Source organism: Lygodium microphyllum, chromosome 13, assembly GCF_053477565.2.
Source record: "Lygodium microphyllum isolate KBCC chromosome 13, Lygodium_microphyllum_v1.1.10, whole genome shotgun sequence".
Lineage (NCBI taxonomy): Eukaryota > Viridiplantae > Streptophyta > Polypodiopsida > Schizaeales > Lygodiaceae > Lygodium > Lygodium microphyllum.
Window position 1 is genome coordinate 153,246,429 of NC_141147.1, and position 26,115 is coordinate 153,272,543.

General features: G+C 44.2%; 1 protein-coding gene and 1 pseudogene across 7 annotated transcripts in view; both read right to left on the reverse strand.

Moving 5' to 3' along the window:
- Positions 1-5,356: 5,356 nt before the first annotated feature.
- Positions 5,357-26,115, reverse strand: part of LOC148027368 (trigger factor type chaperone family protein) — a 91,875-nt gene continuing 71,116 nt past the window's right edge. For 2 of the 7 annotated variants that reach the window (XM_087691942.1, XM_087691939.1), the window contains exons 15-17: positions 5,826-5,875; positions 5,702-5,733; positions 5,357-5,584 (exon numbers count right to left, since the gene is read on the reverse strand). The gene's annotated coding sequence lies outside the window, so the exon portion shown is untranslated. Of the gene's footprint in view, positions 5,876-26,115 lie in introns of all 7 variants that reach the window. The other 5 variants (XM_087691941.1, XM_087691937.1, XM_087691940.1 and 2 more) reach the window with 3 other exon arrangements.
- On the reverse strand, positions 12,680-14,734 carry LOC148027369 (uncharacterized; annotated as a pseudogene).

Here is a 26,115-nt window from a genome sequence, read left to right on the forward strand (position 1 = left end):
TTCCTTTCTCAAACCCCACGCCCCCCCCCCCCGGGCCCAAAAAAAAAAACATCTCCTTTACTTTTAAGGTTAGAGGGGGAAATCAATGGATGCATATCCCTTATGTATATGCTTGTGCATTTTTTGACAAAAACCCCTCTCCCTTGTACTTACATGATTCCATAAGTTACCCATAGTGAACTCCTCAGGGAAGGTGAGAGGGGTTCCTCAAAGCAATATGCTCACTTTACAATCAATACATACTCCTTTGAATTCCTTAACATTGTTTGTTAATGCCCAAAGGACTAGAAAAGAAGATCTAGCAAAAGAGGAGAGAACATCTAGATAAAGAAAGGGGAGTTCGAAGATAGGAGAAAAGAGAGAAGATAGAGAAGTCTAGAGTCACGACTGGAGGTAGAAATTTTAGAGGAAAGAGGAAAGAGAAGGTGGTTTGAGACAAGAGACAAGGGAGAGAAGTCTAGAGTCAAGGATCATAGAGTGAGATGGTGACACCCGCAATGGAGAGAAACAAAATTACACAAATTTGCAAAGAGCACAGTTCTATTAGCACAAAATGATTGCTCAATGCACTAGTCACCTCCCCTTTGTTTCTATAGCTAAAGAGGGGGATCATCCACAATATCTAGATACCTTACAGTGGTGGAGAAGGTTTTCTCAAAACCTATGGCCAAAAAACTCTAGCTCAAGTAGCCTTGTAGGTCAAGTTCAATCTCCCTTACAAAGTCTCCAAACAAAAAGTCTAGAGAAAAATCTATGGTAGTGTGATTATTGAGGCAAGTTCGAGTCTAGTCTGCCAAGCTCCAAGAAGTCTCCTTAAAAAGTCTAGTCTTGAGGAAAGTAAAAGAATCTCTCTAGAGCGAAGACATAAGTCACTCACGTTTAAGTAGAAGATTAAGAAGTGACCTACTAAACTACCTTGTAAAAGATTGTTCCTATAATACATACAAAGTGAATACATCTTGAACACTTATTGCTATATACAAGTGTGAAATACAACTTAAAAACTTTTTATTCCATAAAAAAGAGCTCATGAACAATGTTCCCATGCGGTGTACAAGTCACTCACTGCTAGATGGCTCACTGTCCTTGGTGAGCATAAGTAAGTCTATCATCCAAGCCTTGAAAGAAATCATTGATAAGCATAAGTAAGTCTATCACCCAAGCCTCGAAAGAAATCATGGGCCTAAGGGTAAGGCGGGGAGGGGCATGGGTTGGTCCAATAGTGGGCAAGGTAGTGGGATGGCTCAAGTGGCGTGGAGGGCACAAACAGTCGCAGGGCGAGGCAAGGCGAGGCAAGGTAAGGTGGGGGGGTTGGCATGGCGAGAAATGAGGGGTTTGTGAAGTGAGGGTATGTCCAAGTCGAGTGAGGGCAAGGAGGGCAAGCAGAAGTGTACGGTGGGTTGATAAAGACAATGGAGTTTCAAGGGGGTCCTTGTTTTTTCCCCCTTTTTTTCATTTATTGCTTTTTTTCTCTTCTTTTACGCCTTCTTTTAACAAAAGTCATGTATCTCACTTGCCTATGCATGTATCAAGGCAAAGTGATATGTGCACTTCAAAAGTGAATATTGTGTGTGTGTGCATGTGCGTGTGCGTGTGCGTGTGCGTGTGCGTGTGCGTGTGCGTGTGCGTGTGCGTGTGCGTGTGCGTGTGCGTGTGCGTGTGCGTGTGCGTGTGCGTGTGTGTGTGTGTGTGTGTGTGTGTGTGTGTGTGTGTGTGTGTGTGTGTAGGGTACGTAGATATTATTTCTTCATGTAGCACTACACATGAATGTGTGTGTGTGTGTGTGTGTGTGTGTGTGTGTGTGTGTGTGTGTGTGTGTGTGTGTGTGTGTGTGTGTGTGTGTGTGAAAGAGAGAGAGAGAGAGAGAGATGTTAAATGAGTGCATGGGGTTGGTAGGACGGGATAGGAGCGGTTTAGAGAGCACGAGTATGTTGGGTCAAATCAAGGTGGGAGAGAGACGACTAAGGGAAGGGTGGGGTCAAGTAGTGGGATTTCAAGGTGATCCTTGTCTTTTTTTCTCATTTTTTCCTCTTTTTTCTCTTGTTTTTCTCCTCCTACAAGAGATGTACCTCACTTGTCTGTATGGATATCAACATGAAGTGATATGCGTACTTCAAAAGCAAATTGAGAGTGAGAGAGAAACAAAGAGATGGGAGGAAATATGCTTTCATCTATGGCAAGGAAACTACTTTATATATATATATATATATATATATATATATATACAGAGAGAGAGAGAGAGAGAATGTGTAATATATAGATATTGTTTCTTCATGCAACACTCCATGTGTGTGTGTGTGTGTGTGTGTGTGTGTGTGTGTGTGTGTGTGTGTGGAAAAGGATAGAAAGAGAGATGGTAGGGAGAGATATTAAAAAGAACAAGAATTTTACAATTAGAGGGAAAACTTCTTTACTGAAGATCCATTCACCAATGCTAAGGATGTATTGTTGTTTGTTTCCACTACCACTACTCCGTTGAAAAATATATCAATGACCGTGTATGCACTGTCCCATCATGGAACTAACTTAGGCTTCTAGGTGAGCTACTCTACATTGTAGACAAGGACTAGGTCTTCGATATGAAAGCTTAGCTTTAGAGGTGTCAATCATGCTAGGCCTTCCATCATTGTTGGATAGCATTTAGAGCTTACTCAGCATGGATGCAAATCCCTTCCAAAAGGTCACGACATCAAGATGTTGGAGGCAGCGAGTTATGTGTGGCTAACTTGAATGGCATGATTACTTCCGTGCCAACTAGAAGCTAAAAAGCTTTGGGACACATTGTTGTCGTGCATGTCGTGCCGTACGTCCATAAACAACCAAGCAAATTCACATCCCAAGGTTGGGGATGTAAATCATATGTGCAAAGGGCCTCCCATCATTATTGGATGGCATTCAAGGTTTGCTCAGCATGCATCCACATCTCTTCCAAATAGTGCAAATGTAGCAAGGGCTCCAAGAGGAGGGCCATGACATCGAGATGTTGGAGAAGGCGAGGTCTAAGTGTGGCAAACTTGCACCGCATGACCACTTCAATGCTAACTGAAACTTGAAAAGGTATGAAGCCCATGGTTGTTTTGTGTGTCATGTCGTACGCCCATAAACAACCAAGCAAAGTCTCATCCCAACGTTGGGGATGTAAATCATATGTGCAAAGGTGGCACAATGTTTTGTTGGTGTTTTTGCCTCAATCGTTGGCATGTGGATAGCAAGCATAAAATTACCAATGGAAAATCTTGCAAGGATAAAGAACATCATTTTGATAAGAGAACTATTAAATTGTGCGCCGTGATCCATCATAATAATAAGGGGGCAACCATAATGAGGAATTGCTCAGCATCCATCCACATCTCTTCCAAAGGGTGCAAATGTAGCAAGGGCTCCAAGAGGAGGGTCATGACATCGAGATGTTGGAGAAGGCCACGTCTAAGTGTGGCAAACTTGAATCACATGACCACTTCAATGCTAACTGAAACTTGAAAATGTATGGAGCCCATGGTCGTTTTGTGTGTCATGTCATATGCCCATAAACAACCAAGCAAAGTCTCATCCCAACGTTGGGGATATAAATCATATGTGCAAAGGTGGCACAATGTTTTGTTGGTGTTTTTGCCTCAATCGTTGGCATGTGGATAGCAAGCATAAAATTGCCAATGGAAAATCTTGCAAGGACAAAGAACATCATTTTGATAAGAGAATTATTAAATTGTGTGACGTGATCCATCATAATAATAAGGGGGCAACCATAACGGGAAAACACACAAACTCCTGCATATTGAAACCAATCTGCCTCACAAAGTCTAGGGGAAAATCTCCGATGGGCCAACTCTTGAAGCAAGCCTAAGATGTGTCCGCCAAGGTCCAAAAAGCCATTTATTGCATCAAGAGCAAGCTTCCATACATCAATATCAAATCATTGTGGTCAATGATTGTCTCTTCAATTGGTTAGACAAATTGTGAAGGAGTGAATCCTCAACAACTTGGTCGACTTGAAGAGGTTTTCCAATGAATTCAACTTTGAGAAATGGTTCATTTACATCCATCAAGAGAGCTTTTTCCTTATGTAAAGGTCACTCGTAGAGTAGCACAATAGATGCCCGTGAAGTTCCAAACCACCAATTCTCAAGAACCAAATAGATCACACTGAGCTTGTTTACACTAATTACTACTTTGATGACTCATGTCATGCAGAATCAGGAGCCCACTTCTGTGAAGGAGGCTTTACAACATGATCATCAGCGGAAAGCGATGGGTTGGAGTTGGATGTTGCTAATCTTCTAGATCATCAATGCCCACTCTCAAACACAATTCCCATAGTCCCCCATAATCAAGGAGATTGAGAAGCTGCTTCCACACCACATGAAGTTGAAGAAGCAACATGCCGTAGCTCACAAATCACCTCACATCCACCATTATGGGATTCAACAAAGATATGAAATAATAGACACACCACCAAACACAATGCACCCCTTGCAATGCTCCCAAGATCATTATGAATGAGTAAGAACACGTTCATCGATAAATGCAAGGATCAATTTCTGAGGTTAAGTCTTGATTTTAAGGCATTTAAAAGTGTGAAATAATTTACGCGAATTGTGCTTGTTTTAAAGGTTTTAACAATAAGTCTTTCTATAGCACCCTTCAAAAAGGCCCGACCCTAACCATTTGATTTGATGCATATATACCCAATAAGAAATTTCAAATGATTGGAATGTAGCTTGGTCGAGTGAACCCTTTCTTGTAGGTCCATTGAACACTTTAATTACAACACTGTTTCCCGGATCTGTCCAATGAGCTCTCTAGAAAATAACGAGACTAACTTGCATGCTTTTGTTAGTATTTGTCGAATCGTAATGCCCAGCTGCTAAAGTTAAAAGATGTTGAGGATATCTTCTGAATGAGTATGCCAATAGAAACTACTACTAAGTACTCTTGTTGATAAAGGCCCATTTATCTTGTTTTCTGCAACTTCATCATATAGTAGGCTATAGGGTTTTAAGACTTCATAAGTAATACTCTATCTGTAGGTACATACATATCCAGATGTATGCCTACCCATGGTACAAATGTGTTCGTATCTATACATTGTCTCCACGCAAACACCTTTTTTTTGTTTGGAGAAATGCGTTAAACGATGTAAATGCATGTTATGTTCAGTAAACAGAACAAGCAGTAAAAGCATTGAGAAAACAATGAATACATTTGTAGTCCATACCATGAAGAGAGAAGCAATCAAACAAAGAGTGCTGAAGTGATCTCAAAAAGGTGTAAGAGTCAAAGGATGAGTCTCAAAATAGTATGATAGTGAGACTACTCAACTGCCCATCACACCCAAGATCTCACACAATCAACAAAGTAGCAGCAATAAGTAAATATCTCAAAGCAGAAAGAAGAATGCCAAAGAGCCAGAAGCACATCCCAGATGCGCCACAAAAATCACACACACAAAAAACAAGGCTTCGGAGTCCTTGTATTGCATTTACATGATACCACTACTTAGTCCTTCTATTGGAATGAGAGACCTTATACCAGTTTTCTTGGACGATCTAGTCTGACAAAGGAACTGAGGAATCATAAATTCCTCCTGCACAACCAAAACCAGAGGAAGGATTGTGATCGTCAACCCCAACCCCGATAATTAGAAGTCCACAAGAACATATTATTTTCTCATCGAAATAATACAAAATCCTCTGATACATACAGAAAATATGCAGCCAGAGGAAAGAGCACCACCTATACAGTTCATGTCCAAACAAGCAATTTGTCAGCCATCATTTGGAAGAAGAATCTTTGTAGCCATTTACCAACTCTTCAATAGTCCATACCTCCAAGTTAGGTCTTGACAAGAGATATATCGCACTAGCAAAAAGTTACCCTGCACAGAAAGCAAGGGCATAGCACTAAAATAAGCAGTTGAAATGATAGTGTAATCAGCCCTCAGCCCTCCACATCAGAGAAGTCAGCAATTTTCACCAACTTAGTTTTTCAAATCATAAAAAACAGAAATAGTAAACTATCCTGGTTTGAGCCTATTTTCTCTGCCATATACAGCACAGCACTTTAACTTTACACGATTCTATATAAAGTTTTGAGATTCTTTTTGCATACAATGTAGCACTCCCTATCGTTCCAGTGGAAAAAAGACCAGATTCCTCTGTGTTCGAGCCCCTTCTTCTGTTACGCACTCTCACATGGTATCAAAGCATGGTGTTTGAGAGTGACACAGTTCATGAGGCCATCCACATCTGCGTTTGCTGAAAATACAAGCTCCTGGTAGCTGGCGACTGCATCTGGTGCTCAAGCATCATCATTTGGAGGCAGGCGATTGCTTCTAGACTTCCGGCATCAACATTTGGCATCAAGTGTAACATTTGGCATCAGGTGACATCAAGTCTACTAGCATTTTGATCAAAACACCCCCTACTAGGTGGAGGCAATCGTCTGTTGGCCAAGCAACTACCTTCTACAGTCATACGCAACCTTTCAAGAGCAAGGAACAGCATTCACGTCAGCGTTTTGGTGCTTCTGCATCCTTCATGAGCAATCAATAGTACTTCTCCCTCGAGTGAACTTTCTACATCGAGATCTTTGCATCTTGTAGCCAATTCCTCTTGTTTCAAAGCTGTCCATAGCCAAACACAACTTTTTGTGGGTGTTTTGTAGGTATATACAAAGATGTCTTATCACTAGTTCTTCGCCGACTTAGAGGAGGTCTCTATTCCTTCCTCTAAGAGAGGTCACCTAGCCCATTTGTACAGGATCCCTCTCCTCCCCATTCTCTCCATGTTTCACAAAAGGCCCATTCTGATGGCCTTCATATGGCTTCCATGGCACCCTCTATATAGGTGCTTGTACTCCCTTCTTTGCCCAAAGAAGACCAGCTTGATGGTTCCAACTACTTGCTTTCGTCATGTAAGGTGGAGTGTATCCTTTATACCTTTGATCTTTGGGAGTTTGTTACCCACCTTATTCCCCGTCCAGGATGCGCAAAGCAATGGAAGTGTGGACAAAGCTTGCTTCTTTGTACAATTAGAAGACATTTGCCCACTGGATTACTCTCGAGAAGAAATTATAGATGCTCGCTTTTGATCATTCTTCTTCCATGAAGAATCATATCAACAAGTTGGAGGATATGAGGGATGAGTTTGCATCCCTTGGCAGGATTATCTCTTCAGAAGATATGGCTACAATTCTTTTGACTCAACTTCCATCTCCCCGGTTTGATTTCTTCTACACCAACCTTGTTACATTGTGGACCTGTGAGAAGCTTCTATGGGAGGAGCTTGCCCTGCTTGTTTTGGAGCATGGCAAGCGCGCCAAAGAGGTAACCAATGGATCCACCTCCACCAAAGCTTTTGTTGCAAGTTCTAGAGATGGGATGAGAAGAAAGAGAAGTCAAAGGCTAAAAGATAGAAGAGTTCTTCAAGCTTTGACTTCAACTTGGAGAAGCCTAAATGCCTATATTGTGGGCAGGGGACACATTCAAAGGAGAAATGTTGAAAGAAGTACCCTCACCTTCATCCGAGAGCGAAGGATGGAGCTAATGCATCCGAGTATTCTATCTCTACTCCAGTAGGTACCCATGAGTCAATGTTCCTTCATGTTGTTGACTTGGAGGAGCCTTCTTCATTGGTTGCCTCATCTTCTGAGAGGCCTTGGCTGGATGATAGAGGAGCTTCTAGTCATATGACTCCACAAGGTGATTTGTTGTACAATCTATGCCCTTCTAAGGGTTCTATCACTGTTGCTGACACTGTTTCGGTGCCTATTTGTGGTGTTTGCACTTTGCCTTTATTTCCTGACCGCACGTCGACCTCCCTTTCACATGCCCTTTATGTTCTAAATTTGGGCTTTCCACTCCTCTAAGTTTATGGCCTTACTAGGCTTGGTATCCGGGTTGTCTTCACCGAGCATGCCATTTGTATCCAAGATTCTTCTACAAGGGCTATTATCGCAACAAGTTGGCAAGAGAGCAGGCTTTACAAGCTCCATTCCCCTTCTCTTATGCAGGGTCCTCCGAGGCGATTGTCTATTGCTACACCCGTTCCCGCTTATGCACCCTCTTTTCCATAGGTTCCTTCCCATCCCCCACCCTCTCCTCTGGTGCTTCCCTCCTACCCCCCATCCCTTTCAGAGGGAGGCACTCTGAGTGATATGGCTATGGATTTTTTGGCCCCTATTGTTTCAAAGGGGGATTCTTAGGATTGTGAGGAGCGCTTCTTCATCGACAGACTTCATCGACATTGGCATTCCTCTTACCATCCCAGGATCCGTTTCTTCCTTGGCCTTCTACCACATCCAAGATCTAAGAGGAGGTATTCGCAAGCATACTTGTAATGCCTTGTCATCTCCTACCTATGAGCCTCAATCTGAGTCAGACGAGGACTTTAGGAGCTCTGACCTATCTATCACCTCTTTTGATGGAGAGGGTAGCTCATTCTAGAGCACTCACTTTATTGTATTTCAATGCATTTTATCCTTCACTTGAGATTTTATGTGCATTTCCCGAGTAGTTTCTACATTCTTCAGCCTGCCTCACTTGTCAGACATTGTTCACCCGTTCTTGGATTTTTCTAAGCATTTCCAACATTTTTACCAGCATAGTTGGCTATATTTTTTGCCCCAGATTTCGAGTAGGTCAGTTTTCAGGATTTTTGGCTATTTATAGTCATTTCCCACTTGGCAGTCATATAGATTATTATCTTCCCTCCTTCCTTGGTAAGTGCACACCCCGACTTTATTATCTTCCTCTAGCTTCAGTGCTACCATCACCATTAGCCTAATCTGGTGTCCTGGACACTGACGTTGTGGACAGCGTGTAGGGACTGATCGATCCTTTTGCATTCAGCATTTGTTCCTTGTTCAGTGTAGGTTTCTTTTCTTCTTTTCTTGCAGATTCTCTCTCTTTCCCTGAGTTCAAATTCCTTCTTCCGTTGTGCACTCTCACAGAGCAAACTCAATAGATATTGGACCAAGAGTTCAACATGACAAACCTTGGGATTCTACACTTCTTCCTTCGATTAAAGATTTATCAGATGGCATAGGGCATTTTTATTTCCTAGCACAATTACATCTCTGGGCTTCTTTCGAAGTTTGGTATGGTCGAGTATCGGCCTATTTCTCCCATGGACCTCGAGATCCTCTTAGCAATACCATCCATTAATGATGCCTTGTTGGCTCTTTGATTTGCCTGATCCACACTCGGACGGAGATCTCTTTCGTAGTGGCTTTTTCTTTCATGAAGACTCCTACTTAGGCTCACTGATGAGCCGCTTTACGCGTTCTACACCTTCTAAAAGGAACTTGACCCTACGAGATCATGTATGGAGAGGGGACCACTCTTTTTGGATGGAGTGACTTCAATTCAATAGGTGATACGGATTCAAGATAGTCCACTAGAAGTTATGCGTTCTCCCTTGGATCGGTAGCTATCTCTTAGAGCAATAAGAAGCAACCTACTATGGCTCTTTCTTCTACAAAGGCCGAGTATTATGCCCCTTGGTCTACAAATATGGAGACAATTTTGGCTCTATCATTTGTTCGTGGAGATTGGCTTTCCACAGACACAACCTACAGAGCAGTGTGTGGACAACTGGAGTGAGTACCAAGCATTTATTGCAAGCAGCAAAACTGAAAATACAAATTTACCTATTAATCTTTGGACAATGGACACCCAATTTACCCCAAAATTGGAGCCCCTTTTGGTATTTATTTAGCTTTATTGAAGTAGAAATTGATTTACAATGGGATTCTCCCAATCCCCTTCCCAATCCAAACTCTCTTGGCTGTCTGAAGTGACCAACAAGTCTTCAATCTAATTTTTTCCCTTGATTTGGGGGGTTCTCTATACATTGCCATTGTGAATACTGCAAATCTAGTTCAATATAGCTTATGCGGAAGGATCCAACTGCATTGATATAAGGAGCAGAGACCTATCCAAAAAGCTTCCATACATCCAATGCCTTGTGAAGGTTCTCTCGTTCTGCTTTGAGAATCATGAATGTGTCATTTGCCAATGATTGAACCACAAAAGAATAGAGACCAGCCAGTTGTCCCGTGTCCACCAAATGAGAGAGCATGGAGAGGACTAGATGGATTGCCAAGGCAAAGGACAAGGGGCTCAAAGGGCAACCCTATCTAACCGAGCATGCAAGAGTGAATAGCTCAATGACCCCACCATTCAAGATGACCCACAAAGAGGCATCCGTGCTAACTTTGTGTATGAGTCAAGACATGCACGGATCAAAATTCATAACATACATGAGCTTTGCCACAAAAGACTAATCCAAATAATCAAAAGCCTCTTTAAGATCTAATTGAACTAGCTTGACTTCCTACTTAGAGTTTTGCACAATCAATGATGAGCTAAATATTCAGTACATTGTGCAAAATACTCCGATCCTTGATAAATCCATACTAACTAGAGTACACAAGGCCAGGGCCATACTTGTGGGGACAATTAACCATTACTTAAGAGAAGATTTTATACATAGATCCCATCAAAGAAATTGGCTGGCAATCAAGGGTGACTGCAATTTTAGAATCAAGTTAATGACTCCCACCTTCCATGAGGCAAACATAATTCCAATCTCCCTAACTTGTTGGCAGTGGCTATCAAGGGTTTCACCAAACTAGCAACATAGACTTCAAAAGACTCATTGGTCAAGCAGTCCCACCTTGGACTTTTGTCCTTCGGCAAATGCAACAAAACATCCATGACCTCTCCCTCCAAGATATCATTGTCCAAATCATCATGCATATCTAGCGACACCTGATCCTTGGCCAAGGCATAGAAAGCCAAGTGGGTATGGATGGTCTACTAAGTAGAAGGAGACAAAGAACCAAGAAGGTCAATGAAGTATTCTCTACACATATGCATAATGGACTTTAGATCCATAACCATCAAGCCATGTGTCTGCTGGAGATGCACCATATTCTCTCTAGCAGGAGAGGCATGCAAGCCTCGAAAAAAATTTATGCGAGTGGCATGAAGCATCTTGTCAAATCTTAGTCAAGCTTTGTAACTTGGCTTGCTGGTATGATCCCAACTAGAATTGTTAAAATGAGATTTGTCAACCTTCTGGTTGATGGTAGCAATCAATTGGCAAGGAGCAGACCAATGCTAGCATTGTTTCAGCAACGTGCTGATATTGCATGCAAAGAGAAGCATGATGAATACCATAATGCATGGCAACCCTCGGCACGTTATGGAGCAATTGCTCAAAAGAGTCACTGCCCCTAGAGGGGAAATCAAGCAAAAACTTGTCAATCAACTACTCCATATAACCATTAAAGGCTCGGTGCTTGAAAAAATATGAACTAAAATGCAATGGAAGCCATCCCAAAAATTATGCAAAAGGGATGACAAGGTGAGCAAGCATGTCAAACTACAAAGGGAAATGATCCAACAAAACATATTGTTGCAACATCTGGATGTCTAGAATCTCTAGCAAGAAAGCATCCTCATGCATAACATACATACAGTCCAAGCAAGACCATGTAGCAAAGTACAATGCTGATTGAAAAGTAAAAGTTGAATCCAATGGGTAGAGCCAAGATCAAATGTCCTACTTTAAAATAGCTACTACAAAATCATGCCACGCACAACTCTCAAGTGCATCCATCACCGAGTGCTCAGAGATAGACTACGAATGATGAACACACATATTGAAATCTCACTTCAACACTCCTAATCTACCAAGAGACAAGTAAGCTACCAACCAGTCCCACGGATCATGTCTAAACAACAAGTAATTTGGTGCATAGAGGCCTACCAACCATAATACCTCCCCTTCAAATAGAGTTTCAACAGCCAAAAAACAGCCATGGATGTCATTCTTAACAAGGACCACCAGCTGAAATTTAACATGCATGACCATAAGCACACTTGAATAGCGTCGAGTTGAGCCCTCTACATAGAACAAATCAAACCCATGGCAATCCACAATTTTGCCAGCTTCACCATGACTTTTATGCTCAAGAGCACATGATGCATCCCATAACCATAAATTGCTTCAAACAGAGTCATTTTAATTTATGTATGCCATGAATCTGGTTTGTTTGGTCCACTCTCTCTGTCTCTCCATTAGTCTGTGGATGAAATGCAGTACTCGTCCTTAGATCAATTTCAATGATCTTAAATGTGGTTTGCCAAAAGTTAGATGTAAATTTTGAATCTCTATCAAAAACGACACTTTTGGGCATACCATGAAAACAAAATGTTTTTTCACAATAATCTGGCTACATTTCATGCAAAATGTGCCATATATCGTGTTGTTTGCTGTGAACAAATGCCATTCACATTCCCCATGGCAAGTCTCATATGTCATAAAAAAAGGATTTCTCGTCCAAAGTCAAACAATTACTACAAATGAGTTTTAAGTCCCTATGATCCACCTTGGAGGTGGAGGGATCATTTCCTTGTTTTGGAGCAGCCCGGATACCCAAGGGATGGATCAAAAGCAAGCCATGCAAGAGAGTCCCGCAACCAGTCAACAGAGGCCTTCCAAGCAAAAGACTTTCGAGGACCCATTGACAATGCAACATTAGCAATAGATACAAACAACGCTTTATCTTTGCGACACACATAAGTGCATGAGAGGTCTTGTGAAGTGCTAGACATAGCTAGTGCTAAGCTCACATACGACTTTTACCTCTTCTCGCATTGACATTAACCTAATCCTACTTAGGGGAATCCAAAGGCTGCATAGCCTATTTCCCTTTATCCACAATAGTCTGCACTAGAGCCTCACTTTCTTGAAGGTCATCATCCATAGGAGCATTATTGACTACTAAAGCCAAAACCCCCATCCACAACAAAAGTCTTCTCCAAACATCTAGCCATGAAATGCCCAAATTGCCCACAAGAAAAGCAATGCCTGGCCTCTGCATCACTAGCAAATGCACTAGAAGAAGTAGAATCTAACTCAGAATGAGAGCTAGTAGAAGAGGGTGAGGCTGCAACTGCTGAAGTGCTGGCGCCATCCCGTTGCGAAGTGGCCCTCCATGAAGCTCATGTGCAATGGGCAAGAGCTGACATCTCCTCATACAACATGGTGTAGATATCCAACTTTTCACTAGGAATATTTGGTATGTCTTTCACCTTCTCTATGTCTGCCTTGTCGACATTCACTTGGCGAGGTTCAGGGAGAGGTAGAGGTGTGCTCAAGAAGGCAAAGGTTGCAGTGACAAAAGACCAGCCTCTCCAACTGAGCTGTGCTCAAACTATTCCTCTTCTTTGTGTGGAAGAGGGCCCAAGTGCTCCAATTTCTTTCACGTGGGCCTGAGCTGCAATCCTATGAAAGAACTCGAATAGCAAGACGTTTCTGTCACAATCCACAAGAAAAGAAATTTCAGATTGCACAACATTTCTAACGCGCAATGTATGAATACTTAGTACTTAAAAGCTAGAGCCTCAACCTAGAACTTACTAGGGTAGGTGCAGATGCCCCATATTTCTCCCACCAAGACACAAGTTGCAACTGTGTCTCTCGAAGCTGGGCTATCGAGCCACCAAAGGAGAGGCTATGGTTACGAAACAAGAGAAGCTCATCCTCAAGCCTCATGACCATCTGCAAATCTCCGCCTGCCCACTTCTCAAAGTAATCCTAAATATCGTTCTCTAGCTCATCATCAGCAGACTGATCCTCAATACGCCATAGGGGATGCAATACATGTGCAACTGCATGGATTGGTCTATGAAACCAATTCCATCGTGTCTACCATACACATCAAAGCTCCTCGATCCTGAATTCAAGATAGCCAATTGAAGCTATGGTGGATAAACATAAATTTGCAAACCATAAATGATAATACATATTTGCATAAACCATAAAAATCACTAACTTTCTACGAGGAAGGCAAGTATTGTTGTCCAAGGCCTCTCCAATCTTATCCATGTACTCATAGAGTAGCCCCATGGTGCTCCCCTCCATATCAGTAATGCGCAATACAGAATAGATGGGCTCGATTGATTTCACTAAGGCTTCAGCCTCCTCCCACCATCCTTGATCCATTACCATCCATGAGAAAGATATGTCTTTTGCATCTTGGCTATCCTCCAAAGCACACCACTCTCGGGACACCACTGTGCATATCAAGTCCTTGCGCACTCAAGCCCCTCCACAACAATAAACATATATGCAAACCTTGTGCTTGAGGGCTTGAGTAGCTCTAACTCACTGTGTGAACGGTAGATACTTTGCACCTTAGGCGGCTTTGTGACAAAATGCACCATGGACTTGGCTATTGAAAAAATCCTGTCAACCCAATCTAACTTCTCCAAGTCCTCCATAAGCAAGTCCAAAGAATGAGAAGCACATGGGGTCCACCTTATCTTCGGAAACTCAGCCTCAAGCATGCAACCCATGGAAACACAATTGGACCCATTGTCTGTGACTACTTGAACCACATTATCTGCCCCTATCTCCATGATTGCCTTGCGTATATGCTGCCAAATATATGAGCCAGTGACCACTGTGCCAGCCGCCGAAGCATCAATGGCCCTCAAGAACATTGTCCCCTTGCAAGATGAGACTAGAATGTTATAGACACTTCGTCAACGTACATCAGACCACCCATCACACAAGATCGTGCAACCATACTTCACCCAAGTGGCCTTCAATGGCTGCAACTGAACCTCTATGCGGGCTTTCTCATTTTTAAGCTCTCTTATCCGAATACCCTCATAGGATGGCCCTTCCCACTCACATCCAATGTGACTGACAGCCCTCATGGCTGATTTCCACCTCGGCGTGCACAAGACATGGAAAGAAATGGCACACTGAATGAATAATCGAGTAGCTCTCTAGTGGCCTCTGCAATGGCTTGCTTTTGAATACCCGCTTTGATACTAGCACCCTACAATGAACCTTTTGTTGCTTGAGGTGTCCCACGTGCTCCACCAATAGAACCCCTTGTATGTGCACCACTCATTGTGTCAGTCTCTGAAGCTCCTCTACTCCTCTTTATAGGACCTCCTGTTGCTGAAATTTCATCATCTCCATGGTTTCCCTCTCCTATACTAGATGCACCTGTAGGAGCCAAGCTGCAGAGCCTCCAATGCTCCATGGAAGCCTTAACATCAACAGGCACATGTTCACATGAAACAATGTCTACATTGGGCACATGGGCAAGATGATCTTTGATCCTTGTGGCTGCCCCTCCTCTTTGAATGCCGCAATAATTGCATTGCCACCGCCTGGAGCCACCACCACCTCCGTAAGCTTGAAGCACTGTGGCATGACTCCATGCTTGATCCTTTGGCATGTTGATTATTCCCGAATCCCACCTAAATTCTGAGTTTGTTGCGTCGTGTGTGTGTGTGTGTGTGTGTGTGTGTGTGTGTGTGTGTGTGTGTGATGCCAGGAGGCATATTCCACGGTGGATTCCGTGAGGTTTTACGGTGGATTCCGTAAACTTAGATGACCGCGGCTCATACACAAAGAGGATTCTTTGTGCGAGAAGTTGATGGGGACGCCTGTCCTTTTCCGACGTTTCATTAATTTAGTGTGTACATGGGTGATTCCATAGCAGGTGATTCCGCAAAATGCATATTAAATTAATAAACGTTTATGAGTTTAGAGTGCGCACTCGTAATAAATTAAGGTTAGGATTTATTTCTAACCAGTTGATTTATTTATGTAGCTGAAGACTGCTAGGTATTCACTTTTGTCGGTTTAATTGTATTATTTTACTAACGATTGTGAATGCTTCAGTTGATGTGTAGAGATAGCAGCAGTGGCGAAGGAAAGCATTGGAGTCTAGCGAGTATTCGACCTTTGGACTATATTTTGATAGGCGTCACGCCTATATTTTGTTATGTCTATTGAGACATTGATTATTGATTATTATTTTGTATGTGCCTATGCGCCCGGATATGTTATTTCTATTTGGACATTGAGATTGGGCATGCCAGACTCTATGGGCATCGTCCATTAGCTTTATTTTCCTATTTTTGTAGAAAGCAAACTCAAAAGCTAAAAGCTTGTCATATTTTTGTAAATTGGGCTATTATTGAGCATGAAAATTGAAATATACATAAAATACATGCTTTGTGAAGCGCTCACACAAGGCATGGGGGAGATTGAACCCAATTTGTCTCTTGTCTTTTGTCGTTCAAGCTTTTACATTGTTTTTTGTGCAAAAAGGTAGAGTTCATTGTTTTTGGGGACCTTCAGGGATTCACTACGTGAGCTATCTGCGACCGATCTGCGCACCAGTGTGTGTGTGTGTGTGTGTGTGTGTGAGAGAGAGAGAGAGGGACTCGGGAGTGAGAGAGAGAGAGAAAGAGAGAGCAACTTGAAAGTGCCAAGGCCCAGACTCCAGTGCCCACAATTATGTGTGTGCACTGTGTGTGTGTGTGTAAAAGTCTAGAGAGAGAGAGAGAGAGAGGCTAGAGCTCGAGAGGGACTCGTGAGAGAGAGAGAGAAGGCCAAAACGCAAGTGTGTGCAAAGCCCATGGTTGCCGGCAGCATTCGAGAAACGAGCATGCACAGGCTGCAGCAATTTTCAAATCAAGGCTCTCGTTTTTTCACGTGGGGGCTCAAAAACGTAGGGCAAAATCGCCTAAAAAGGCCTACAAAGAATGCGTTGAAAGTTAAAAAAAAAAAGGGGGGGGGGGGGGGGGGGGGGGGGGGGGAGAGGGGGGGAGGGTGTTTCAGAAACGGTATGCCGTTTCTGAGGGCGAGAAATGGCGTTTCATGCAACTATGCGTAACAGCACGGGATATCCCGTAGCATGCACATGTAGTTGCGGTGGGCAACCTGCAAGCTAGGGGGAACCAAAATCATGCCAATCATTCCCATAGCATCCTTGAGCAAAGGCTAGTAGACTGCATGACAGCATCAACTTCAACCCATATGGGGCATTTTTGCTGAAGCAACTCTTGGAAGTCCACCAATGGTCTCCAATCCACTAAATGCACCAAGCATCTATCAAAGAACAATGGAACTCTAGCCAGAAGATCATCCCGAGCGCTTGTCAGTTTGAGCACTATCTCATAGAAGCCTTGTGAGTCAACAACGATCTCATCTAAACACTCTCCCTGCAAAATGGAGTTTCCACGTGGGCACCAGAATCTTGCCAATGAGAAAAAGGATGACACCTCTTTCATAGAAGGCTAAAAATAACATAGGACAATCTTCATATCCACAGTAGCATCAAAAACGTCCTCTTAGATCTAGTCTGAAAAGGATTCTCAGTTGTGTTGAACATATTCACCCAATAGTATATTGGCAAATTCCAAGAGATGTTCCCAATCCAAGTCCTTGGACTCCTAAATGTTGGCCTATTTAGTGTTAAACTGGGCATTTATCCCAACACTAAATAGCTAAGGTCACCTACACATAAGAACGAGCACAATGCTTAGATTGTGGAGCAGCTTGAGAATCTGCCATTACATCGTCACTGCATCAAAGACATGTTTACTACATTTAACGGGGGATTGCACATTAGAACTGGGCTAAACTTCGGAACACCTAGCAACCATCTCCGTACAATGAACCATTTCTTCCCACTCTTCATCATCCGAATCAGGCCTGAAGGCATCCACCACCCAATCTATGAAGGCCATGTTCAGCTCAAGCATGGTGCAATACCTAGGTATTCAACCGCTGTCCATCATTGAACCTCTCCCGCCTGCTGGAACACAGCAGCCTGCAGAGAACAGGGAGCGCAGAGGGCAGGGCAGGGAATCCGCCAGCGGCACCATTTGATGGACACAGCAGTCAATCAACAACACTTCTGTCCCCCAGGACAGTTGCTGCAGCGCCCCCCCCCCCCCCCTCTCTCTCTCTCTCTCTCTCTCTCTCTCTCGCTCTCTCTCTCTCTGTGAAGGTCTGCAACTCTGTCGTCACCTGCCCTGTGTGCAATCAAGACCTGCCCCAAATCTTGCCCTGACGCTACCCCTAAATCTGAACCCTGAAGCTGATCACAATCTGTCTTGAAAGTGGCTGCACCTGAACTTGCATTCTGAAACAGATTGAGACCTGACCCGGAAGTGCGTCTGGTATCAGATCGTATGGCCTGCCCAGAATCAGGTCGTGACCACTCCTGAAAGGTGAGCCTTCAATCTGCTGGTAGATGTGAAATGTGCCTGCGTGCTGATCATGACCTAATGAGAGCTCGCTCTCTCTCTCTCTCTCTCTCTCTCTCTCTCTCTCTCTCTCTCTCTCTCTCTCTCTCTCTCTCTCTCTCTCTCTCTCTCCGTAATGAGTACTTTTATATTAATTCTGCAAAAAAGTACGATGTGTCAAGATTACAAAGTGCAGGTTGGCTCTATGCAATCATATATGAACCAAGTACAATGGATTCAATAAACACAACAAGACGAGTGCAAAAGGCACCCTGAGACTGAACAGACACAAAAGGTCGAGTTTTGGTGGGATTTAGGCACATGGGCCTGGGCTTTAGCTGCCAATGTCTCCAGTACACCGTCTTCAAAGACGTCCCCCAACACCACACAGAGGTTGGGCTGTTGATATTCAGACCATAAAGGCGAAGGCACATCCGCTAGGTGGGAAGAACAACTTGGATACCTTCAATCCCATGGAGTGATGACTCTACCAGCAACATCAAAAGCCAACTGAGATGGAGGATCATGCGCGCACGGCAATGATCGCGATGGTTGCTGATGTGGCCATTGCTCTTTGGGAGGTGGCGGTTCCTTGGTGACGGTAGGGGCTCAAGCCGTAGGCACATCCGAGGATTTGTCTCTGCGACAGGAATAAGTGCAGAGGGGTCCTATGAAGAAGAAGGGACAGCAAGTGTGGGAAGGACAAGAGTCTCCTTTGCCTTTCCTTTGTTGCATCAGGGCTTACGTCCCACCCTTGGTTTTCCAAGTCTAAAGGAGCAGGGTTGCTTGAACTGGGCTGAGCAATCTGTTGCTCAACAAAGTGAGAAGGCATGTTTTGGTCCCTCTCCATGGGCTGATCCTGAAACCAGTCTATGACTCACATGAAGCGGTAGTCCCTTCAATTAATACGTGGTCTTTTCACATACACACACAAACAAAGACCTCACTCCCTCGCTCAACACCAAATTGGCCCCGAAGTCCGAAGCCCCTTTCGGTATTTCTTTATCAATTAAAAGATGGAAAGTTACAAAAATGAAATGTTTCAAAGTACAAAGCCTATGGACAGTTGGCTTTCATCTTTTCTTAGCAAATTTCAGCTGCATAAGGACAGTATAGAACATCCAGAACAAGATCCCAAGTAGGAAAACACTTTCTGTGACCATAACTCAATAATTCAAGTGCAGAATTGCAATTTGCAGAACTCTGTATTTACTGTTTTTCACCTGTTTCTTGACCTGTTCCCAACCTTATTCCATTCCAGATCTGTTCCATACCAATTGGACAACAAACCCTTTGACCCTGGTATCATTCCAGCAGTTAAACAATTCCACAAACAGCACTAAATCAGAGCTGAAAACCCTGTTCTTGTGTGGTATGGTCATCCCTTTCTTTAGTTCTTGCATTGGAGAAGCAATCAGCTGCTCCTAAACCTGGACAGTGAGGCTCTAACCTCAACAAAAGAGCAAAGAAAACACAGAACTGTACATTCAATTGAATCAGCCCATCATGCAGAGCATTTTCTCTGAGAATAGAGAGAGAGCTGACCAGAGGAAGCAAGCTCTACCTCCGTACACGAGTTAAAGACGAAGAAGTACCCTCTATAGTTGTTGTACTTACAATAATTTGCCCTCACGCTTAGATCTGCCCCTCCTACCTCCAACGTTGCTGCTCTCTCTCTCTCTCTCTCTCTCTCTCTCTCTCTCTCTCTCTCTCTCTCTCGGAAATTTGTGCCCAAATTGTAACACATGGCATACGCGTAACAATTTTCCCGTTTAAACCTTCTAGTCTAAAATTCTCCATGTTTGGTGCAAAATTTGACCTTAGCACAAACCCGAAAATTAATCCTTGTGCAAAAACGAAGATAATGACACGAACAGATTCTAGGGTCCAAAAATAGTAACTCCCTAAATTTTAGGAATGGTGACCCCTACATTCCTCAAGTTGTTCTAAGCAACTTTTATCTTGCAACCACATCAAAAAGTGTAATGTGGCTCAGTTACGAAGACTTTTATTAAATGGGCATTCTCACATGTACATCTTCTATCTTGGCCAGGCTCATTGTCCTACACCCTCTCCAATGGCTAAGCACACAGTCCCAAACCACTGGCATTCTATTCTCCATGTTATTAGTGCCATCGCATGTATCACTTGCTGAAAGATGACACGGGGCGATGGTAGGAGTTTCCCCACTACCATTTGTGCCATTGCAAGTTTAAGTCTCATATAGGTGGAGGATCACATCTTGTATCAAACTATGGTTACTAGGAGCCTTTCTAATATACAGGTTTTCGGATGCAACACAGGGCGATAGCACGTATCCCCGAACTCATAGTTGCACTTGTACGCAGTACGAACTAGTTCGTACTACACGGTTCGCACTGTACGAATTCATATCAAAAAACAAGCACCTTTGTGTGTGTGCGTGCGTGCGTGCCTGCATGTGTGTGTGTGTGTGTGTGTGTGTTGTTGGTGGTGGTGTGGGTTGTTGACTGTTGTTGTTGTGGTGGTGGTGGTGATTTTGTAGCCTTGATCGATCAACCAAGAAAGGGGGTGGATGCTTGATTAGACTCCTCATACATATTTTGTTATGATTTATCCTAGAGCCAAAGGCCATACATAAGGTATTCAAATAGTTCCAAACGTTTCTAATTGATGTCCCATCATTTTTCACAATATGTTAGTGTCATCAATAAATAAATTCAGCACCATTTGAGAATCATCAAGTAGCTTAATGCTATTGATTTTGCCTTTGTTCACAGCTCATTTTGCACCACCCAACCCAAAGCATTAGTACATATTGCTAATAAAACTGGGCCAGAGGATAGCTGGGCCTAATGTACCTTCTGAGAGTACACGAATTAGTGAATGTAACATCGGTAGCTACTTTAGCCTTAGCAATGCCAAACAAAACCATAACAAAATTCATAAATCTTTTACCAAAACCTTTGGTGGTTTGTTTGGTAACTGTTGGTCTCACGTCATTTTGGCCTCTTGTAGACGTTAATAAAGCATCTCATGTCATTTCATCTCTCTCTCTCTCTCTCTCTCTCTCTCTCTCTCTCTCTCTCTCTCTCTCTCTCTCTCTCAAGCATACATGCCTCTTATTTGTATGATCATTCATGTATGATGTATCCACTCCTATGTATGTACTTGTAAGTTGTAGTGTATGTTGCGCATGCGGCATATGCCATAGAGGTTTTGGCGTGTTACCCTCAAGTATTTATCTTATATACTCCAATGGCATTGCTATTTAGACTTTAAACATCTGTTCTATCATCTATAGTTTAAAATAATGAAGTTAAATGTTTTTTCGTACTAATATCGTACCGTACCTTATAAAATCTTAAGGTACCATTTAGTACCGTATTTTGTCATACCGTACCGTACTGTACTTTTTGTACCTGACAACTATGAAGCCATTGACAATAAGGTGATCCGTTGCCACTCGGAAAGCTCCAACCGGTCTCCCCCTTTGGGGAGAAGACTAATAAGGCCTACCAAAAGACTCCCTAGCATCTGTCTTAAAGTGAAAATCTCCCGGAAGGCCATCACTAGGGGGTCCTTCACCACTTCCTAGTAAGTAGTGAAGAAGGCCTTAGAGAGGCCATCCTCTCCCGGGCATTTCTACCCATCCTATGTATGGAAAGCCTCCTCTAGTTTCTTCTCTATGAAGGAAGCTAGGAGGGAGCATCCCATCTCTGTGATGAGAGACGGGATGTGATCCCAGACCTGTTGTCTACAACTATGTCCTCTAGCTGAAGCTGTCTCTTGCTGGAAAAGGCGTGTGTAATAGTCGGTGGCAATCTCCATTACCTCGTCTGGGCTAGACAAGTCCTCCCATACTAATCCCGAAGGCTACGTATTTGCTCTCCTGCGGTGCGAGGCTGGTGCACCTGGAAGAACTCCCTGGCAGGCCTATAAGGGACTGGCAAAGATGATTGGTAGGCAACTTCACCTCGTGCTTCCAGACATCATCCATGACACACAGACAGGCTTTGTCCAGGATAGGAGCATCCTTGACAATGTATTTAACTTCTTTGATGAGGCGACAGAGTGGACTCAGCACAGTAGGCAAAGACTGGCCATACTACTCTTGGATTTCAAGAAAGCTTATGATAGGGTGGACTGGGATCTCCTAGGGGGCACCATGGTGAGGTTGGGATTCCCCCAAGTTTGGATTCGCACGGTCTCTGCCCTTTACAGATCGGCCACCAACAGGGTTCTCATAGGCGAAAGGCAAGGGGAGGAGTTTCGGCTGGAGAGATCGGTTCGACAAGGCTGCCCCTAGCCCGATACCTATTTCTACTCTTAGCAGAGGCGATGTCTCACTTCCTCAGGTCATGTGTGAGCGGATTATGCGACCTTTGACTTCCAGTGAGAGAGAAGGCTGAGTTGTTAGATTCATCATTCAGAGTATGCAAATGATACAGTACTCAACATAGAGAACGATGAGTTGATGCTGGAGAGAGTGAGGCTGGCTCTTGACGTGTACTATTCTGCAACGGGAGCGAAAATCAACTAGCGAAAGTTTGTCGGTTTCCTCACAAACCCGAACTCTGGCATGGAGTGGGGCGTCCACTTGGGATTTAGATGGGTGAGCAAAGGACAAACCGTCCGGTACCTAGGGTTCCAGATGGGACTCGATATCACTCCTGCCCAACAGTTTCTTCCTGTCCTTGATTCTATTCGGAGGAAACTGACCTACTAGAGCACGGCTCACCTCTCACTGGCTGGCCGAGCCCTAGCGGTTAACCAGGTCCTCCTAGCAACGGCCTGGTATATCGCCTCATGTTGGTACTTCTCATCATGCGTAGTGCAACTTTGCCGCCTAGTGCGGAACTTCTTTGGTCAGGGTCAAAAGGTTCCAGGAATTCCAAGGCCAAGGTGGCATGGGCGACCATCATACAGCATCGGTTAGTGGGAGGGCTTGGTATCATAGACCCAAAGTATTAGAGTATGGCCCTCTTGGGAAAGCTAGTTGTCCACGGCCTCACACCAAACAGGCATCCCTAGAAGGTCTTATTGCACGCAAGCCTCCAGGACTATAGACCGAGGCTTGGCAGTGAATGGAGGCCACCCCTAAGATGGATCTTCACATCAGCCCAGATTCCCCGCCCCCCCCCCCCCCCCTTCCCAGATCACCTTTCCTATGCAGCTTACTCCACGTGTGGCAGGGCTTTCGTAAGGCCCTAATCCAAAAACCCCCCAGGCTGCCAGGAGGCCGTCAACCGGTGGTTTGGAGCTCCCAGGTCGAAGATCAGGTTGGGGCACAAATCGGCAAGCGCCCCCACATCTAGCGGGCTGGTTGGGAGGCTAGCCTGGCTCGTACCATTAGGACATGGTGGGAGGTGTACAGGATGGCGAACGAGGAGGTGCTGCAGCAAGTATCAGGCTGCCAAAGAGAAGTGGAGTTGAGGAGGAAGGGAGATAGACACAGCAATACCTCTGAAGTGGCTTGCTCCCCCAATGCGAGAGCCGATAGAGCCCGGGGAGGTCTGGGCAACTAGGTTTTCACCAGAGTAGGCAACCCCCTACAGGTGGCAAGCAGAGTGGGCAACGCTCCACAAGGGACTTTCTTCGCTGTTCAGGAGAGGCGGGGCGCCAGGATGAGGAAATAGCCGCCCTTTAGTGGAGGAGGATTCAGGTGGTGGGCCTTCAAGGAAAGACATGGCGACTGGACCTCTATGTTTTATGGAAGGAGATCAGGGAGTAGCACCTTTGAATCTCAGAGGGCAAACCACTTGATGAGCTGGAGTGGGATCTAGGAGAGTGGCTATGGCCGGCCACCATAGCAATCGCCAAGAAGCCATCCAGGTTTCTGGAGTACGCTGCCAGGATTGGCAGACACGTACTGATGCAGGAGAATATGGATTGGGCGCCGTCATGTAGCAGCCACTAGGCGGAGCATAGCATCACGAAGCCTTTTCGACGGACCTTCTGACGCCGCCTATGGGATAGCTAGAGGCCAAGGAGGGTGTCGTATTTCTTATGGCTGGTGGCACATGGAGGCTTGGCAGTGGGAAGTTGGCTTGCCCAAATGCAAAAGGAGGGAGGTTGTAAGCGCTGCACACAGCAGCCTCTAGAAAACCCAAAGCACTGCCTTTGGTCATTAGCTTCCAAGATTGCAAGCCAGTTAGCACACCGATGGAGACTAGACTCAAGTTGTCTTTGCATAATGACAGTGATTTGTTTGACATTCATACATATGCTCCAGTAGATGGATGCCTCATTTATTTATGCAACATAAGGCCAGATATTCAATTTGCAATTTTAGCCTTGAGCAGATATATGCACAACCCACGCATGTCACATTGGCAAGCTGTGAAGCGTGTTTTTCGTTACTTACAGGGCACCAAGACTCTTAGATTGCTTTATGCCAAGGGGGAGCCACTACAGTTACATGCTTACAGTGATTCCAATTGGGTTTGTGATTTTGATTCAATCACTCTAAAAGTGAAAACTGTTTCTTTCTTGGCTCATCTTGCATTTCATGGCTTAGCAAGGAACAATCCACTATTGCCATATCATCTTGTGAAGCTAAATACAAGGCAGCTTTCACTACTACAGTTGAATCTGTATGACTGAGATGTTTGTTGTCTGATCTTGATGTATCTATCACGGAGCCTACTCCTTTGTTTACTGATAGTTAGAGTGCCATTGCAGAGACACAGAACCTAGTGTTTCATACACACACGAAACACACAAAGATACACTATCAATTTGTTAGAGAGAGGCTACGTGCAAGGGATATCAACCTTATCTACTGTCCTACCAACAACAATGTGGCAATCATCTTCACCAAAGCTCTTCCTCGTGACAAATTTGAAGTATTTCGCAATGCTTTAATTAAATTTAATCTCCTTTGGTGGATGATTCTAGTATGCTGATCGCTTTTCACTCCAGGAGGGTTTGCTGGGTTTGACTCACCCTACACTCACATAGGAGTGTCGGTGATCCACAGTAGGACACCCGGGCACTTATTACTCTCCGTAAGAAAGGTTTTTTCCCCCAATTACGTTATTCTCTATTTGTGTGTTTATGTTACATAGTTCGATCACTTACTGCACTTTCAAGTGTGAAAGCACCTTAAGGCACTTACACAACCCTTAGGTCTAAGGGTTGTACTTTGTACTTGTCTTACGCACTAGTGAATGAATTATGTGTCGAGCTAAGTCTACACTCTCTCAATTAGTCACTTTGTGTACTGAGCTTGGAGCTGCCATCTCCATCTTCAACATTTGAGCAAAGTGGAGAATCACTCCATTTCCATAGCTGGACCTGGGGCTTCAAGCAATGGATCCATGGCAGCCTGATCTAGGCCTTCCATGAATGGGCAGGCCCATCAGGTCATTCTCCCTCTGTTTCCATAGGCTGGTTTACCCCGACACACAACAAGCAAAGCCAGGAAGAGTAACAGGCTGTGCAGGAATATAAACACCCAACCATAGGTAGGACAGTCTGCACAAAGGGCAGGACAGTAGGGCAGCCTGCTCAGGAAGCAGGACGAAAAACAGAGAGGCAGGGTAGGTCCCTACACAGGTCATGAACAGGGAGCAGGACGGTCAACGGCAGCTCCCAGATGGCTGAAGATGTTGGAGCAAAAGTCACAAGGCAGAGGCAACTGCTGATGCAAGGCACACAGGGGCACAGGAGAAACCCTAGGCAGCAAACTCCATGGATGACACTTGCTGGAGCAGAAATCGCAGGACAGACAGGCACATATGCAAAACTTAGGAGTATGGTGTCATCCTCCCTCCCTCCCCCCCGCCCCCCTCTCTCCCCCCCCCACCATATGCAAAAACAGGGCAGCATGCTGTATATCAAAGGTGCAGGACCGCAGTCCCCAGGTCTGCACAACCTCAAGTGTCTGACGGTTCACAAGAGGGATGGTACCAAGCACGAAGATGCCTGCGTGCTCTCTTTTTTTTTCGTAATAGGTAATTGTATTGATTACAAAAAAAAGGTACCAAGATTACAACACTACAAGATGCAAGATGGCTCTAGGCCATCGTCCAAAATCTCAAAAGTACAGCATATCCAAG